This window comes from Palaemon carinicauda, chromosome 6, assembly GCF_036898095.1.
Source record: "Palaemon carinicauda isolate YSFRI2023 chromosome 6, ASM3689809v2, whole genome shotgun sequence".
Lineage (NCBI taxonomy): Eukaryota > Metazoa > Arthropoda > Malacostraca > Decapoda > Palaemonidae > Palaemon > Palaemon carinicauda.
Window position 1 is genome coordinate 173506615 of NC_090730.1, and position 6060 is coordinate 173512674.

Sequence of the window (6060 nt, forward strand, 5' to 3'; positions counted from 1 at the left end):
GTGTTTACATATGGTAATGAAGTGGTAGAAGGGTAAGTGTAGGCAAAAACGATTTCTCACTTTCTTAGTAGTTTGAGAAAAATTAGCAGTTGAGTGGTGAAAAGACTCAACAAATGGTCTAAATCTCTAATAGACGTATTAGAAAGGTCGAGTCACCATAACCAGGGAAATAGACAGTCTGTGTTAGAAAGATTTGATAATAGTATGTGTATGTGTGTGTGTGTGTGTTTTGCAGCAGCCTACATTGTATAACCTACTACACTCCGACACCAGCAGCAAGAATGTTATAAGCATGCAGGTTCAAAGGGTAACTAAAAGAAATTGCCAATTATCATTATCATTATCATTTCTATTATTGTTATTTTTATCATTATTACTATTACTATTATTACTTGCTAGGCTGTAACCATAGTTGAAAAAGCAGGATGCTATAAGCCCAAGGGCTCTAACAGGGAAAATAGCCCAGTGAGGAAAGGAGATAATGAAATAAATAAACTACAAGAGTAGTAATTAACAATTAGAATATAAGTTTAAGAACAGTAACAACATCAAAATTGATATTTATTATATAAACTATAAAAAAACAAGAGGAAGATGAATAAGATAGAACGGTGTGCCCGAGTGTACCCTCAATGCTCGGCGTATGTGGGTGTGTGTAATGCTGTATCATATAGGGGAATTTGTGCATGTGTGTGTGCATGCAGTGTGTGATTGTTTAAACAATGCATTTATCGTGTTTTTATTCTATCGCATTTTGAGTATAGGTATATCTATTTGTCCCTAGTTCTGTAATTATTTTGCATCACGGTAAATATATTCCTTCTCTCTCTCTCTCTCTCTCTCTCTCTCTCTCTCTCTCTCTCTCTCTCTCTCTCTCTCTCTCTCTCTCTCTCTCTAACGGCTCCGCTCTGGCTAACTATTCATGAAATATAGAGAGTTTATCGATTTCACATATGTGTATTTTTCATAAACCTTTCAAATACCAGCATAAACACTAACAATGAATGATTAATAACTTTTAAATAGTTAATATCAATGCCAGTTTTAGAAATAGCTATATACACATTGGTTCAACAATATAATTTGTTAAGTTTAAATTGCGCATTTTGTTCATGCTAGATACATTTTCTTTATTTACATCGTATACCGGCCTACGTAGCGTCAGTAAATAGTGGTTTATGGCCCTGTAAAACTTTAATTTATTCATTCGTTCGAAAACTTTTGTTCTGTTTCTTTCTAAATTTATGAAAAATCATTTAAAAAACTTAAACTCTGATCTCTACTCATAGACCATATAAAAGACCTTGATCTAACCAAGATATTCTTTTCTATTCTTCTCAAATTATGAAAGGTTATTTGTGAAAAAAAAATGGTCTAAACTCTTCGTAAAACATATTAAGGACTAAGATCTAACCAAGCTATTCTTTCACATTTTTTCTTTATTTATGAAAAACTATTTATATAAAAAAATAAATAAAACCATGTTCTCAACTCGTTGACCCTGTTCATGACCTGGATTTAATCAAGTTATTCTATTGATAAGTTATTATCCTAATTTCTTATATATCTATAAAGTTATATACCAATAAAAAAAAAACCATGATCCCAACTCGTTGACCATGTTAAGAACTGAGATTTAACAAAGTGTTCTTTTATTAATTTTCATTTTATGAAAAGTTATTGATAAAAAAAAATATAAAGATATGATCCCAAACTCGTTGACCATGTTAATAACGGAGATTTAACAAAGTTGTCTTTGAATTAATTTTAATTTAATAAAAACTAATTTATAAAAAATAGAATAAAGCCATGATACCCAACTCGTTGACCATGTTAAGGGCTAGATTTAACCAAATTTTCTTTCTGTTTCTGGTCATTTCGTAATAAAAATAATTTATAAAAAAAAAATATCAAGACATGATCCCCAACTCGTTGACCATGTTAAGGGCTAGATTTAACCAAGTTTTCTTTCAATTTCTTTTAATTTCATAAAAAGTTATTTATAAAAGATAATAAAGACATGATCCCTAATTCGTTGACCATGTTAATGGCTAAGATTCAATCAAGTCATTCTTCAACAGAGGATGATTTTTTTTAGCAATTATTTTAAACTTTCTATACCATTTATGATATTAATATCCAAATAACGAAAATATTAAATGAATATCAACCTCACATCAAGACTAGTTCAGGACACCGTTGTAAAGCATATACTCCTTCCAATAGGAATAAAAACAAAATGGAATAAAAGAGGGTAGAATTAATACTGATGATAATCAGGAGATAATCGTGTGAAGGGACAGAGACAATATAATTGACGAGGTTTTCAGCGCGCATGAACAATGCATGAAGGATCCCTTTGTCTGGTAGCCGAGTTACAGACTGAATTTCGTTTGCATGTATTTTTGAGAGGAAGCTTTTCTGCATCCAAATTGCCTCCGGGCCTAAATGGAAAACAAAGCTTCACTCGTTTGTAATTGATTGAATCCTATTTGTTGGAGACAGTGCGAGAGATTTAAGTTGGTGTGATTATATTATTATTATTATTATTATTATTATTATTAGTAGTAGTAGTAGTAGTAGTAGTAGTAGTAGTAGTAGTAGTAGTAGTATTATTATTATTATTATTATTATTATTATTATCCACTAAAGATGATTGCTGCTTCAGTAGCATTTATCTTATTGTTGAGATTTTTTATTGCTCGCATTTCTTCCACCAATAACTCTGCTATGTTAGTCATCAGTAAGGGGCAGCAAAACATAGAGAAAACATCTATAATTCTAGTAATTGTAAAATCAAAATCGGTACAATACAATTTGGCTGTTATGCATTACGAGAAGATGCCACATGTCTCTTCTCATCGTCAGGCTAAATCTGGATGAAGGAGGGGGGGGGGGGGGGCAGGCTCTATATTTATGGCTTAGGGGGCTCGTCATGTCAGACGCTGGTCACTGATTGGTGCTCGTGGGGGGACGATGTATCTAGGCCAGTGGTTCCCAACATGGGGGAAATTTCCCCCTGGGGGAATTTTGAAGCTTCCAGGGGGGAAATAATTACACTACCTACTAACTAAAACAAGCGGAAAATGTCCACATAGTACCTGCGGCAATTTGTTGTTAGCCATTCAATTGTGATATGATCATATCATTTCTCACTGACATGATATTCAAGGGAAGAATTGGAATATCTTGCCCATTTCTGAGGCAGGCGAGTGGGCATGATGGCTTGGCGGGGCATGCAGGGGGAAATCTGGATGGTTGAACTGGGTGCAGGGGGGGAATGACTGAAAAAAGGTTGGGAACCACTGATCTAGTGTTTAACGAACCTGCTCTCCTATTGCCTAAAGCGCTTACCAGGAGTGGTTCCTTCGTAGTCAGGCCGCTATTCTGCTCACGATCATCGAATTTGGATGGAGTCAAGGTTAGAGTATGTCCAGGTTGGACTCCTGGTGCTGCTCACTGATTGGCCAGCACACTAAAGGAGTGTGGTTCGGAGTCAGGCAAACTGTTCGGCCCCTCAGAGTTCAAGTCTGGAGAGTTCCAACCTGCTCGTCGGAAGAGTCTGTCACAGGTAAGCCGCTGTCACATCATTGCTGTTTCCAGATTGATGCGAGATGTTCTTGGGTCGTGTTCAAGTTTGGTCTTTCTTGCTGGATGAGCAGGATCTCCAGGATCCTAAGCCTCCTGACGTCTTGGTTCCATCAGTGATTTAAGTATTTGTTTTGATATCCTCTCTACCACGTTCTTGTTGTGCACGAGGAGTTGGTGCATCTGATGGTTCCCTGTGGAACGTGGCAGGACAATCCGTTAGAAAGTCTCATTGTCGTCATTCCAATGTAACTGCTGTGGCATCCACGGACTGGGCATTGGTAGGAGTAAGCAACATTATACCTTTTCAGAAAGTCCTGCATAAGGAAGCCTAGGATATCTTTCATAGTGAGGGACATTGTCCGCAAGGTCTTAGAGTTAATGATAACGTTGACGTTGGAGTCCTCTTACACGGGCATAACATTGTTCTTAACAATGTCCCTCATGGCCATCTCATCATGTTGGTACTGGCAGTGCACGATGCCTCAGTAGTATAAGTTGACCCCAGAAGAAATGCTCTCACTACTGGACTTGGTCTCGCACTAGTTGCGCAAAGGACAACTGATACTAAACCAAACCAAATATCACTATATACTATCAGCTTAATGGTTCGTACAAAAATATATACCAAACTGAAGACCTTTCCTATTTCTCTGTTTCATATGCTCAGAGATAGTGCTAGGTATTCACAGAAATTTATTAGCAAGAATACAGAAAGTTACAGAAATTTATCAGCGAGAACACAAAAATTTACATAGGATTGTCACCAAGAATACAGAAAGTTACAGAAATTTGTCAGCAAGAATACAGAAAGTTACAGAAATTTATTAGCAAGAATACAGAAAGTTCAAGGAGACAATATTTACCAACAATTCAGAAGAGTTAGAGGAATTTAATTTTCTAAAACGAAGTTCTAATATTTCAAGTTAATTATTCTGTTCATGATTGATGAATAAGCGGTGGAATTATGGATATCAGGCTCATGGACATGATTTTTTCTTCAATGTAGAACGTATTCAGCAAATTAGCAAAATAATATGATTATTCTACTACAGAAACAAATGCTGCTGTTTCTATACCACAGCAGGACAAAGGCCTCAATTATGTCAACTCACGTCTATGGTTTGGACAGTTTTCATCATCACGCAGGCCAGTGCGATTTGGTGATGTTGGGAGATTTTTGTCTGATTGATTACACAATTCTCACCCAGTATGGGTGGCCCTGACTAGTACAGCTTTGCTGATCATGGCGATACACAAACCTATAAGTATATATATATATATATATATATATATATATATATATATATATATATATATATATATATATATTATATATATATATATATATATATATATATGAATATATATTTATATATATGTATATATATAAATACAAATATATATATATATATATATATTTATATATATATATATATATATATATATATTATATATATATATATATTATATATATATATATATATATATATATAATATATATATATATATATATATATATATATATATATATTATATTATATATATATATATATATATATATATATCCTTTGAACTGTTGAACTGAGGCATGCTTGAGATCTGTTCCCCCAGTCGAATGTGTAGAAGGAGATATGCGATGACAGATTTAAAGCACTGATACGGGCCTTCTTCAACTTCTACCTAACATATAAAATAGATTTGAGGCAAAATGGAAATGCACCCCATGCATGGAAACGTGATGTCCTGGAAAGCCTTCGAATTTGTTGCAGAAAGACCAGACGATATCTAGACAGATTTTGGGATATTTTGGGAGCAGGAGAGCAGATTATAAAACAAGATTCTCAAAGAAATATCTACAGTAGAACAGTTGGATATTCATAAAGCATTTTAGTTAGACAATAAAAGCTAGTTTTCAGGAGCCATTTCTTATGATTCACTTGGAAGAGATCAATAGTATAATTGAATTCACTTAAAAGAGATCACTTTATCATTGGATTCAAGGGAAATGGATCTATAGTATCTTTGAATTCACTTCGAAGGGGATCAACTGTATCTTTGAATTCTGTTTTATAGGATTCCCTGTATTTAACGAATTACAGAACTGTCGTTATAAAAAATAAGTGAAAAAATAGATAGAGGCTTTTTGCTAAACAGGAAATTAACAAATTTCACTTACAAAAAAAAAAGGTATATTATTATTATTATTATTATTGTTATTATTATTATTATTATTATTATTATTATTATTATTAATTTTATTATTATTATTATTATTATTATTATTATTATTATATTATTATTATTATTATTATTATTATTTTATTATTATTATTATTATTATGTAACTAAGCTACAGCCCTAGTTGGAAAAGCAGGATGTTATAAACCCAAGGTCTCCAGTAGGGCAAATAGCCAGGAAAGGAAATTGTGAACCAGATAGAATAGGTGCCATTTGAAATATACATGGATA